This window comes from Piliocolobus tephrosceles, chromosome 2 (assembly GCF_002776525.5).
Source record: "Piliocolobus tephrosceles isolate RC106 chromosome 2, ASM277652v3, whole genome shotgun sequence".
In the NCBI taxonomy this organism is placed as follows: domain Eukaryota; kingdom Metazoa; phylum Chordata; class Mammalia; order Primates; family Cercopithecidae; genus Piliocolobus; species Piliocolobus tephrosceles.
The window spans coordinates 131,604,283-131,618,945 of record NC_045435.1 but is presented as its reverse complement, the minus strand read 5'-3'; positions in this window follow the sequence as shown (position 1 = coordinate 131,618,945).

The window sequence follows — 14,663 nt, the reverse complement described above, 5'->3', positions numbered from 1 at the left end:
AAGATGGTTACTGGAAGTATAAAACAAAGACTACTTAAACACTTTCTTGTGTTTATAGTATTAAAAATACAATTAAAGCAAAAGTCCATTCTAGTTCCCTCTAACATGATTCTTCTCCCTAGATGTAAACAATACTATCAGTTTGATGTGCATCTTTGTTTAACTATTTCCTATATAATTACTGTAAGACACATATGGAGTTAAATAATTTTGTGGGGTTTTAATGTAAATAATATCACACTGTATGTTCTTCACTGTGACTTTTAAAAAACTTAATATAGCTTGAAGATATCTCAAGACATACTTCTGAACTGATTCATATATATCTAATTCCCTCACTGATTGAATTTGTGTTACTCTTCACGGCTAAAAACAATGTGATCAGTTAGTTGAGCATCATAAATGTCCCTTTTAAAAGTATGTACAAGTCTTTGAGGTAGATACAGGAAAGTAGAATTGTTAGGTCAGAAGGCATATACATTTAAAATGTTAATTGTCACTGCCAAATTGCCCAGTCAAAAAAGGTTTGCACCTCCAACATTTCCTGTTTTTTTTATGTGATTGCCAGTATTTGCTTTAATTAAACTTTTAAAGATTTGCCAATCAGATGGGCAAGAAAATGGAGTCTTAATATTTTTATTTTGCTTTTCCCTGATTACTGTGGAGATTGAGCACATTTTAATGTTGTATCATCCTTTACAAGTCCAGTTTTGTGAACTACCTGTTAATTCATTCCAAACATTTCTTTTTATTTTATTTTATTTTATTATTTGTTTACCTGATCACCTACTACCAGGACCAAACATTTCTTTATTGCATAATTGTCAGCTTTTTATTAATATGTAGGATTATAAGACAATCCTGTTTCAATGCATTGCAATAATTTTTCTTTTTTGGTGATGGTCCATTCTCCCCATCCTCCATTTCAGGGCTGGCTATGCTAACCTCTTGAGATGACCCTAATATTCTTTGATAATGTCTTTGATTTCTGGCACAAGATAGCCAGGTTCATTTTGTGTATTTCTTGCCCCACAACTGAAATCAGCCATTTCTCTAAAGAACCCTGGTTGCTTTTGGTAGACAGGGATTTTTGAGATAACAATCTAAACCTTAGTAGTACTTATTGCTATTGGGTTATTAATAGCATTTAGAATAAACTCAGTCAATAAATTGTTAGTTTCTTCTATGTGCCAAGCAGTACATAATTGAAATAAAAAAATATTTAAAATATATTTAAATTTAGATTTGTTATAAAATATATTTAAACATGTATCAGGAGTTTATAACATGTATGAGCATGTTACATCATATATTGCATTAAAAATAGTTTATGACTAATATATCTAATACACAAAAATACCTTCTTTTAAAATACAATTTGGGTACTATTTTCTTGTGAAAGGATATTTTGATAAAGGTAACAATATAGTAATAATCACATTTTGCATTTAGAACTTTCAAAAAACCCTTCCAAAGAAATTTCAAAAATCATACAGATGAGAAAAATATTAAAGTTTTCATATTTCCCATTATTTTCATTCACATTTTAATCCTCAATCAGCTTTCTTCTTCTTTTTCTTCTTTTTTTTTAAATTTTGCTATTATGCATCTATCACATAGAAGAAAACAAGCATCTGGGCATATGTCCCTGGAAACAGATTTCAAGTAAAACAAAATAAATATATTCATGGTTTTAACCACTATTTCTTTCCCAAGGCATATTTTCATGGCCACTTTAAAACTACTGAAGTAGCAATATTTCAGCTGCTCTTTTCATAGCTCAGTGGTGACAGAAATATTTCTGGTTCACTGATTTTTTTTTTTTTTACTCATTAAGAGAATGGCTTAAATATTTTAACATTCTTTTTTTGTTTGTTTGTTTGTTTTTGTGCAGTTAAGTAATTGAAAAGGAAAGCATAGTCCGAATTTTTTCAAGTATCTCTGACCCTTAGTTTCCTTATATATAAAAGGGGATGATAATACTAACTCCACTGGGGTACTGTGAGGATTAATTGAGTATCATAGGTACAGGGCCAAGAAGACCATGTTTCCTGAGAACGATGGTGATGAGCATTTTCAAATCTAATTTGTGAATGAATAGATGGTAAAAAATATTCTTCTAATTTGTACTAATTTGTAAAAAATACTCTTCTAATTCTTCTAATTCAAATATAATTTGTGAATATATTTATTTGAAAACATAGCAAAGGTTAACAAATCACATCTAGTTGTACATTTATATTACATCGATTATGTTTATTAAGAAAAATGAACTTTAAAAAACTAGGAATATAGGAGATTTATGGAGTGTCATTCATTCAATATTTTGTATCTGTTGTATGTAAGGAGTTACGATAGGGACTGGGAATACAAATGAATTCCAGCTAACTTTGGCTAATGGATGGATCAGCATGATACAGAGAAGGGAGAATTTGGAGTCCTTATTTGTGTCTCCTTTATGCTGCCAGGGCATGATTTTGGAAGTGTCTGTATCCCTCCACCCACAGCCACAGTTACTCTCTGTCTTTCTCAGTCTCAGCGATTAGCTATTTCTAGGTTCCAATATCATGGTTCTTCCTTGCCTTTCAGGTCTAGGGGTGGTAACCCAATTAGCAATTCCCACCATTGCTCATCTCTGCCATACCTCATTTACTCCTAATCATGGCAACACCTCTAAATACTCCCTTCATTAAACTACATGAAATCGATCATTTAAAATATACCACTTCAAGTAGATGTTGATCAAGTTTTACATTAGTCCTAGTTGGGCACAGTGGTGTGCACCTGTAGTCCTAGCTACTCAGGAAGCTGAAGCAGGGGGATCACTTGGCCCAGGAGTTCAAGTCCAGCCTGAGCAAAGAAAGCAAGGTTCTAAGGGGGAAAAAGGCAGGGTTACAAAAAATCTACGTTAGTCCTGTCATATAATTAAATTATACACTTTAATTTGAAACTGATCTGTTAGAAGGTGTACAGTTTCAGATGAAGCAGAAAGGAGAATTATAGAACATGTCCTAGGCTAGCCAAATCAAGAATTGGCTGAGAAAATGTAATGATTACATTGACACTTGAGGATGTGTAGGACTTCATGGGTGTTTGAAAGGGGAGGGGGAGGGGACAAATTGGAAAAGGCGTGAAAGTCAGAGAAACAGAATCATATCCATGGAGCTACATGTACTATCCTATTTGGGAGGCATAAACTAAAAGGGTTGGGAATGGGATGGTGAAGAAGTACAACAGATGAAGCCAGAGAGCAGAGAGAAAGGGGCATCAGAAAATGAAGGGCATTGTAAGGAACAGTGTCTTTTTTTTTGAGACTGAATTTCACTCTTGTCGCCCAGGCTAGAGTGCAAAGGCGTGATATTGGCTGATTGCAACCTACGCCTCCTGGGTTCAAGCGATTCTCCTGCCTCAGCCTCCTGAGGAAAGGAGTAATCTGGAGGAAAGGGTATGTTTTATTTGAAGTGTAGAATGTCAAGAAAAGCAGGCTTTTCTACTGTCCTTAGATTAGCATTGTCTAAGAAAAACAATGCAAACCATATATATCATTAAAAAAATTCTAGTCTCTACCTTAAAGAGAAAGAGGTGAAATAAATTTTAATAAAATATTTTATTTAACCCAATATATACAAAATGTTACCATTCAAATATGCAGCAATATAGGAAATCAAAGTTTCCATTTTTAAATTTAAATTTAATTGATTAAAATTAAATATGATTAAAAATTCAGTTCTCAATTATACTAGCCACATTTTAAGTGCTCAGCAACACAGTTCTAGATTGTAGAGCCCAGAGTACAAGGTGAGTAGACACTAGTCTAGTTTAAATTAAGCCTCTGGTCAAATTTTAGGGCCTTAGAATGAGGAAGTTCTATTTAAGACAGGGTCTCACTCTGTTGCTCAGGCTGGAGTGCAGTGGCATGATCACAGCTCACTGTAGCCTCAACCTGTCAGGCTCAACCTATCCTCTTGCCTCTGCCTCCCAAGTAGCTGGGACTACAAGTGTGCAACATCATGCCTGGCTTATTGATTGATTGATTGATTGAGATAGGAGTCTCACTGTGTTGCCCAGACTGGATATTTGATATTTTTTGAACAAAGAAATAATGGAAGCAAAACAATGCTTTTAGAAAAATAATCTGATAGCTCCAGTGTCTTTAAATCTTTCCTGATATCCCCAAATTAATGCCTTTCTCTATAATCCAATCATGTGGGGTCATAAGGACACATGCCAGGCTCTTCGGGGTTCAGAAATGCTTAGTCATTTAGAGTACAACAGCCATAGAAATAACTCATGCGGAGCAGGATTCTCTCAAGACCTAGCCCACCCATTCTTTTGTCCCTGATAGGACTTGGCACATCCCCACAGCATTAAGTGGCATTGGCTTTCTGATTTCTGCTTCTAGATCATCAGGGATAGTAGAAGACTGGAGTCAAATGTAAGATGGATGAATGATTAATAATACTTTTGCAAATGTATTCATGAACTAAAAGACCCATCCTGGTTTGAGACGTGTTCAAACAGGAAAACAAAGACTCTTAGAGTCAAGAAAATACACTATCTACTGTCTGCTCCAAAGGAGGAAAGTGTGCTTCATATTGTTCTTGTCCCATGCCAGTTCTTTGGCATATTAGGTACTGAAAAAAAAAATTGCTTAATGGAACTAGTGAATTATGAAATACAAATAATAGTCTTTCTAATCTTCTTGGATAAACAATACAAAATAAAATAAATTCTTTAAACATAGTCTTCCATTTTTAATCTATTTAACATCTTTTAATAACTTTTAAATTAAAAATTTCTGATCAACACTCCATTTTCTTTCTATTTTTTACAAATGTGAAATTATTTAAAGATACAATCCTTCTTACCTGGAATATTCATTAAAATTTTAATCAAATGATGCTGTAAGTTCTAAGAGTCTTTATGTCCCAGCAAATGGATTACATAAACAGAAAACTTTTTTTTGTGAGAAACACCATTTTCTGTAAGAACATTTCAAATTCCTGAGCAGAGGCATTTTACATAGTTAGGTAAACTTTTTTTTTTTTGCCAACTGGATGAGGGCTATGTTTATTATTTCTATAGTGAAACAAAAAAAGGATATGCTTTCTATCAATAGCATGAAACCAGTACGAGAGAAGAACATGTTTCTAAATGGGGGTCAGGTCAGAAAAAAAGTCCCAAGAGGGAAGTTGCTGGGTACTGACCATGTCTAGCCATGGAGAAGGTAATGCAACAGCCATCAGTGGTGGCCTCAGCAAATCACAGCCCTTGAGATAGCTGCAACCACTTTTACAGCAAGGCTGCCAGGGAACAATGGGGCAATTAGTGTTGGGAGGTCTCATAAAATGATACATTAGTTTCATTTATTTGCTTTTTCTTTGTAGTTATAGTGAGATACATATTTGGAAATGTGGAATCCACAGTTTGTGGAACTGTTAATCATCAATAAGAGAAGTGGTATTTCTTAGGAAGAATTTAATCTCTGGTTTTTGGAGGTAGTGGTCTGTATAAATAGAAATAACTCTTTTTGACATTGAAGACTAGTTCTGACAGTTGATGGCAAGTATAGAGATATGCATTTGGTCACAACAGACTGAGCCCTCAATAATCATACTGAATAGCTTTTCAATGTACTGTTTAATAATAAAACATTTTGAAATTGGGCCTTAATGTATCTGTTCTTCCCAAAAGCCAACTACCAGCAGTTACACAGCTTTTAGAGAGCTTCAAATGGGTCACATGTTTCACAGTGACTAAAAACTCACAAAAATATCAAAGCTCAAATATTTGGCACACACTAGGGAAACTAAGTCCTTATTTTGTGTTCTTAACTAAATCAGTAGTTTTAAAGGTTTCTTGAAGGTCAGGATATGAAAAACTTTTGCTTTCTGGAAATACTTTTTCTGGAGCTATACATACACAAAAATATGTATGTATATATGTACACTATAGATATAGTTTTTTGGTGGATGGGAGTTGCAGAAGCAATATACAATCATCATAAACGTTTGGAAAATAAAAAAAACTATAAGAAAGAAAATAAAGATCATTCTTTATTACAATCAGCTGGAGATTATTACTATTCAATTTTGATGTACATCCTTCCAGATTCACATGTACATGTATATAAATGCATCACATAAAAATAATGGACCGCATATACAATGGTGTTCCCGTAAGATTAAAATACTGTATTTTCACTGTACCTTTTCCATGTTCACATGTATTTAGATACACAAATGTTTAGCTCGCGTTACAATTGCCTACAGTATTCATGCTGTATACAGTATTCATACAGTAGCATGCTGTACAAGTTTGTAGTCTAGGAGCAATAGGTTATATCGTATAGTCTAAGTGTGTAGTAGGCTATACAGTCTAGGTTTGTGTAAGTACACTCTCTGATGTTCACACAAGACAAAACATCTAACAATGCATTTCTCAGATGGTATCCCCACCAGTAAAAGATGCATGACTATATCTATCTATTATCTATTAATCTATAGATACAGATTAGAGAGAGATTATTTTTCAAAAATAGGATTATATAAAAGTACAACAAAATCCTATATAACCGCCTTTCTATTTCTGTTACTTACAGACAAGAAATACGCCAGTGACAAAGCTACTATATTTTAGTAACATATAAAATTATTATTCACAGCATCACTTGCAAATGTTTGAACAACAGTTGCACATATCCTTTGAAAACATACGTAGTCAGGCTACTGAATGATTTCTATGTGTGATTTGAAGACCTTTTGTAAAAACTGTGACCTGCAAATGTAAACTACTGATTTAAATCTTTTAGCAACAAGCCAACCTTTTGTGGCTATGCTGATTGCTCTATGTTCAAAGCAATTTCTATTGCTATAGTTTCTGTAATTATCAACAAAAACACGCAAAATATTTGCTCCAAACCAGAATAGGCCACAACTTGCCTAAGAAACAAGCTTGGAAATCAGTAATTATGTGACTTCAGGAGGTATGTATTAGTGGTTCCTATACTAAAAGTGAGTGAAATGCATCAGTAATTTCTTTCCACAAAACCTGGGAAAGTTTCTAAAAAGAGATAAGATCTGGAGGAGGTCATTAGGGAAGGAGCTATAGTACTTAAGGAAGTTAGTTGGGAAAATGAAGATTTCAGGGAGCTATGTAATCAAAATCTCAGACAAATATCCAGTGAACATTGCATTGAGAATCATCAAGAAATCAAAACTCACTAAAGACTTTATGTCAGAAGCTGCAGAATATTTAGAAAATGACCAGTTTGTTTTTAATTAGGAAACAAAATTCTAAATGGAGTTAAGTTCAGAAAGTAATATGACTAACATCTCAGAATGGAAAATTATTAACTCTTGGGTATATCGTCATTCAGTATTTTATTCCTTATATAGTTTACTTACAAAACCAAACCTTGAAGTACAAGAAGAGAGGTGGTTGCACTGGGAATATTATAAAAGGGATTGGAAAGGGAAAACACCTTTGTGAGAATAAGTAATATGCAATGCAAATGATACACACTCAACTTTTAGAATAAGTGACTCATTGGAATTATTTACAATGGCAGAGATTCATCAAAGAGGAGACGTTAGCTATGACATGATTTAACATGTTCTAAGCAATTTGGTCTCCACAGTCATTTGATCACAACTCTTCAACTAATTAATTTGAGAAATACAGACTCCAAGTTTTTTTGGGATGTGATCCAAAAATTTATTTGCATGTTAGTTGTTTGAATTTGCTCTCTCATAATTATACGGTTATATGATGTTGTTAACTTTCCTGACAGATTCATGAAAGCCTACTTAACAAATAACACAGCAGTCATTATTATCATGTCTTTTAAAAGCCCTCAAAGATCAAACATAGTAAGCAATGATTGTTTTCCCACTTTTTTTTTGTTAAATTATTTTTAAAAATTTGTGGGTATATAATAGGTATATATATTTATGGGTTATATGAGATATTTTGATACAAACATGCAATGTGAAATAAGCACAACATGGAGAATGAGAATGCTTCTCAAGCATCTATCCTTTGAGTTACAAACAATCCAATTACACTCTTTAAGTTATTTTAAAATGTACAATTAAGTTATTATTGACTACAGTAACCCTATTGTGGTATCAGATAGCAGGTTTTATTCATTCTTTCTATTTTTTTTTTTTTTTTGTACCCATTAACCATCCCTACTTCCCCTCCAACCCCTTACTACCATTCCCTGACCCTGGAACAATCCTATTGTCTATTTCCGTAAGTTCAATTGTTTTGGTTTTTAGATCCAACAAATAAGTGAAAACATGTGATGTTTGTCTTTCTATGCCTGGCTTATTTACTTAAAATAATGTTAACATAATGTTATGATGAGAAGGAACATAATGATGGGAAAGGACAAAGAAATAAAGATGCCTGAAAAAGAGGAGCTATCTTTCCTAGAGAGGAATGTTAACAATAAATACAGAATTACAGTGTTAAAACATCATCATTATACAACCCCCAAAGTAATATGTAATTTAGACAAGAATATTAGAGATTTGCAAACCAATTGGTGAAAGTTTATTAGAGAACAGAATATTCACACAGTTTTAAAATATCATAGTAGAGATAACTTTTTTAAATTAGAAAGAGAAAATAGACCTTTATAATGAAGAGATCTTGAGATCACTCCATTAATTGAATGATGTCATTCTTTTTTAAGAATGAATAGTACTCTGTTGTGTATATGTACTACATTTGCTTTATCCATTCATCTGTTGATGGACACTTAGGTGCTTCCAAATTTTAGCTATTGTACACAGTACTGCAACAAACATGGGAGCACAGATATTTCTTTGATATACTGATTTTCTTTCTTTGGGGTATATATCCAGCAGTGGGATTGCTGGATCATATTGTAGCTCAATTGTTAGCTCAACTTCCACACTGTTCCCTATAGTGGTTGTGCTAATTTACATTTCCACCAACAGTGTGTGAGGGTTCCCTTTTCTTTGCATCCTCTTGAGCATTTGTTGTTGCCTGTCTTTTGTATGTAACGCATTTTAACTGAGCTGAGATCATATTTCATTGTGGTTTTGATTTGCATTTCTCTGATGATCAGTGATGTTGAACACCTTTTCATATGTCTATTTGCCATTTGTATGTCTTCTTTCTTTTTTCCAAGGTTGTATCACAGCTTTTGTTTTTTCCTTTAAGTTCTGGGATACATGTGCAGAACATGCAGGTTTGTTACATAGGTATACACACGCCGTGGTGGATTCCTGCACCCATCAACCCATCATCTACATTAAGTATTTCTCCTAATGCTATCCCTCCCCTAGCCTCCAACTCCCTGACAGGCCCCAGTGTGTGATGTTCCCCTCCCTGTGTCCACGTGTTCTCATTGTTCAGCTCCCACTTATGAGTGAAAACATGCGGTGTTTTGTTTTCTGTTCCTGTGTTAGTTTGCTGAGAATGATTTCCAGCTTCATCTGTGTCCCTGCAAAGGACATGAACTCATCCTTTCTGATGGTTGCAGAGTATTCCATGGTGTGTATGTGCCACATAGACTTGGAACCAACCCAAATGCCTATCAACCTATGTCTTCTTTTGAGAAACGTTTATTAACATCTTTTGACTATTTTTTGATCAGGTAATCAGATTTTTTCCTTTGGAGTTGTTTGAGCTCCTTATATATTCTGGTTATTTATCCATTGTCAGATGGGTAGTTTGCAAATATTTCCTCCCATACTGTGGGTTGTCTCTTCACTTTGTTGATTATATCCTTTGCTGTGCAGAAGCTTTTTCACTTGATGTGATCTCATTTGTCCATTTTTGCTTTGATTGCCTGCGCTTGTGGAGTATTGCTCCATAAATCTTTGCTCAAACTAATGTTTTCTTGTAGTTTCACAGTTTGAGGTCCTAGATTTAAGTCTTTAATCCACTTTGATTTGATTTTTGTGTATGGCAAGAGATATGGGGTCTAATTTCATTCTCCACATATGGATATCCAGTTTTCCCAGTACCATTTATTGAAAAGACTGTCTTTTCCCCAGTAATGACTGCTATTTTTGTTAGATGTGATAATGGTATGGTGGTGATTTTTCTTAAAAAATTAGTTTGCCACAGTTTTATTTTATTTTATTTACAAATATATAGTTTTATTACAATTCTGTTAGTTTTCTATAGTTTTCAAATTACCATAAATTTAGGAACTTGAAAAAATTCAAATTTATTATCTCCACTTTCTATGAATCAACAATCTTGCCTGAGTTCTCTTATCAGGATCTTAAACTGCTGAAAACAAGGCAACATTAGGGGTTGCTACTTCTATCTGAGGATTAGGGTCCAATTTCATATAGAGTGTGGACAAAACTCAGTTCTCTATGCTTTTAGGACTAAAGTTCTCATTTTCTTACTTGCTGTTGACCAGAGCGGCTCTCAGCTCCTAGAGGACTCATTCTTTGCCACGTGACACCCTCTATCTTCAAGCTATTAATAGTAACGAAGAATGTCTTGCATATTGAATCCCCCTTATGTATTAAATCTCTGACTTTCTCTGACTCTGAACTCTAGACTGAGATTTAAAGAGCTCATATGATTAGGCCAGGCCGACCCAGATTATCTTCCTACGTTACGGTCAATTGACTGAGGTTCTTAATTACTTTTGCAAAATCCTTTAGAGCAGTGCCTAGGTTAGTGTTTGACTGAATAAATGGGATAACGTGTGTGTACTCTAGGGTCCAGGAATCTAGGGGGACTATCTTGGAATTCTGCATACCACAAACCCTATCAGTTTAATAAATACTGATATATATAAGAATAGTATGACATCATGCATAGGATTTTCCTTAGACAACAAAAAATAGAGTGAAAAATGGATCCAATAAAATTGGCAACATGTTAAAAGTTCTTGAAATTGAATGATGGATATTTGAGGGTTGATTTTACTATTTTACTGCTTTTCTTATTTTTGAAATTGTCCACTAAAAGTATAAATAATCTGTCCCTCAGCCTTAATCCTATCATCCAAACTTTGGTTTCATTAAGCTGTGTTGTGGTTGAGTCTAAATCCTTTCTTCTGGACCTCTCGTGCCCAGTCATTCCTCCGTCCTTCAGAGCCACGAGGACCTGGGAGTCATGAAGCCACGAGAGCCCTTCAGAGCCATTGGGACTGAGTGGCTTTCAAGGCATGTCTGAAATGGCTAGGATGGTAGATGTTGACGCATGGATGAAGACTAGAGCATTTGCCATGTTAAAAGTGAGGAGTGAGACAGGGCTCTCTGGGAAAGGAGACAGTTGTGCTGAAGTGATCCTTGACAATGATGGGAAGGGACAAGGAAATAAAGATGTCTGAAAAAGAGGAGCTGTCTTTCATAGAGAGGAATGTTAACAATAAATATAGAATTACAGAGTTAAAACATCATCATTATACAACTCCCAAAGTAATATGTAACTTAGACAAGAATATCAGAAATTTGCAAACCACTTGGTGAAAGTTTATTAGAGAACAGAATATTCACACAGTTTAAAAATATCATATCACGGATAACTTTTTTAAATTACAAAAGGAAAATAGACCTTATAATGAAGAGATCTTGAGATCACTCCATTAACTGAGTGATATAATTTAGGATCACCAATAGTGAGACAATATAACTTTATGTGATTCCTCATTGACGCAATAAGAACTATCTAGTGTCACCTAACTGCCTAATATTTGTGTCAAAAATGTCAACTTGAGTCTGATCATAAAGAAACAAACAAATCCAAATAGAGGCATTGTGTAAGACAAGTGGCTTGGACTCTCACAAAATTAAGCATCATTAAAATAAAAAACTAAAAAGCATAGGAATTGTTTTAAATTAAAAGATTCCAATGATTCTTAACCAAATGTAATAAATGAACTTTGATTGAATCCCAGTATAAAGAAAAAAAAACATTATAAAAGATCTGTTGGAGACAAAAATGTGAACATGAATGATACATTGGACATTATAACTGAATTACACTAAGTAATTTTGGAGGTAATAATAGTAATGTGCTTTTGTAGGACAATGTCCTACTTAGCAGGTATATTTTAAAACATTAGATGTGAAGTATCATGATGTTTAACAGCAAGTAATTAAAAATTCAACATATATACATTTGCACATATGTATATGTGAGGAAAAGAGAACAAAGAAATTTGCCAAAATGTTATCAAATGGTGAAGATTATATGGTTGTTCATTATACTATTACTTCAACTGTTCTATAGGTTTAAAATTTTAAATGCAAAAAGAAATTCACCAAACCTTTCTTGACTTTACCTTTACATTTGTAAAATGAGGGAGTTTAAAATAAATTACCTCTAAGTTGTTGATTATTTGATTGCATGTAAACTGGAACAAAGGAGAAAGCAACAGTTGAGTTAGTAAAGAATGTAATAGAATACACTAGAAGGATAACAAATGTGATGCTAATGACATGGGCAGTTAATTTAAAACAATTTTGGTCAGGCCTGGTGGCTCATGCATGTAGTCCCAGCAGTTTGGAAGGTTGAAGCAGGAAGATGGCTTGAGGCCAGGAATTTGAGACCAGCCTGGGCAATATAGTAAGACCTCATCTCTATACAAAATTAAAAAATTAGCTGGGTGTGGTGGCTCCTGTCTGTAGTCCTAGCTACTCGAGAGGCTGAAACAAAGGATCACTTGAGCCCAGGAGTTTGAGGTTGCAGTGAGCTGGAATGAATATACCACTACTCTCTAGCCCGGTGTCAGAGTAAGACCTTGTCTCAAACAAACAAACAAACAAGCAATTCTGTAAATAGTACATAGTTCTTTGCCTTGCACGTAATTAACTTTGGATTACTGTTTCTTGATAAAGTTCAGTAAAACACTTGGGGATTCTTTTAAAATTTTGTAAAAACTCCTTAAATATAACTAGTAACCCAAATTATTTCCACTTTAGAAATAATAGTTACATACCTGATTGACATATACAAAGAGGCTTATTCATTTCAAATTCGTAGCATATTATTGAAAAAAATAAAAATTTATAAAAGTCAAATATAATAAACACATTTCAAAACTATAGACAATTTGTACATATGATATATCATTTACCACACATATTTTATATTTGATATTATATTATTACAATTTTCATATTATTTATGTTGTCATATTCATCATTTTATGTTATCATATTTGTATACATATTATTCAAGTGGTAAGCAGAATATTATCTACTTTAACTTCTTTCTTTTTCTTTTTTTAGATTTTTAATATGGTTGCTGAAAATTTTATTTTATTTTATTTATTTTTCTTTTTTATTATACTTTAACTTCTAGAGTACATGTGCACAACGTGCAGGTTTGTTACATATGTATACATGTGCCATGTTGGTGTGCTGCACCTCTAACTTCTTAAGAAAGCAGTTTTTTCATTCAAAAGACTAAATACCCCGGTTCTTCAGCATATATAGCAAATTGGAAAAATTAACAATTGCCGATTGGTGAGCATTGATTAAAATTATATCTCATAAAGTTACATTTGCTACTAGGTAGCAAGATTGAGAAAGAGAAATATTTTAAAGCATGCTTTCCATGCAAGAATCTCAACTGTTTTAATTGAAAATTCCAAAACCATTACACAGAGAACCTGAAAAAAACCGTACTGAATTGGTGAATTATGCTCTTTCTCCATGGTGACATAAAGTATTGTTTGGAAAAGATAATAATAAAGAACATTCTCCATCAGTTAGTAAAACATATCAAGATATATTTCTTAAATGATTTCCTGCCTTTATTGCAAATATTAATTAATTATTTTATGAATAAATAATTTGACATCCCGTATTCTTTTATTGGTTTATTTATATTATTGTTGTTGTTGTTTGAGACAGAGTCTCACTCCATCACCCAGGCTAGAGTGCAGTGGCACAATCTCGGCTCACTGCAACCTCTGCCTCCTGTGATCAAGTGATTCTCCTGCCTCAGCCTCCTGAGTAGCTGGGATTACAGGCATGTGCCGCCACATCAAGCTAATTTTTGTATTTTTAGTAGAGATGGAGTTTCACCTTCTTGGCCAGGGTGGTCTCGAACCCCTGACCTCAAGTCATCCACCCGCTTCGGCCTCCCAAAGTGCTGGAATTACAGGCGTGAGCCACCGCACCTGGCCTTATATTGGATAATTTTATTAACATTATTATATCTCTAAATTTATTATAATTTTCTGTTTAAAATTGTTTTGAAATAGAAAAAAACTGAAGAAAATCAACTTTAGTTGAGATTTTGTTTACTCACATTTTAGTATCTAGTTAAAAATAAAAGCACAATTGACAAAATAGAGTATGATATACCCTGGTAAAATTTTGACTATGACATTAATATTAAAAAATTTATCCAGAATGTATTTTTTAAAAAGAAAAAGAAATACATTCTTAAAATGAAAATAGTATTTGTTTCCTATTTAAACTCTCATAGATTCTTGAGAACTAATCTGAGCATCTTCCAGTATGATCTCATAGTATATCCAGATGTTTTTGCAAAGTGAGATCATCACAATCCATAGACCTAAGCACCAATTTTGTCCTTTTGTCTTTCTTCAGCTAAAACTTAGTTTTTTCTCCTTTGAAACATTTGCGATGGTTAATTTTATGTGTCAACTTGAGTGGGCTAAGGGATGCTCAGATAGCTGGTAA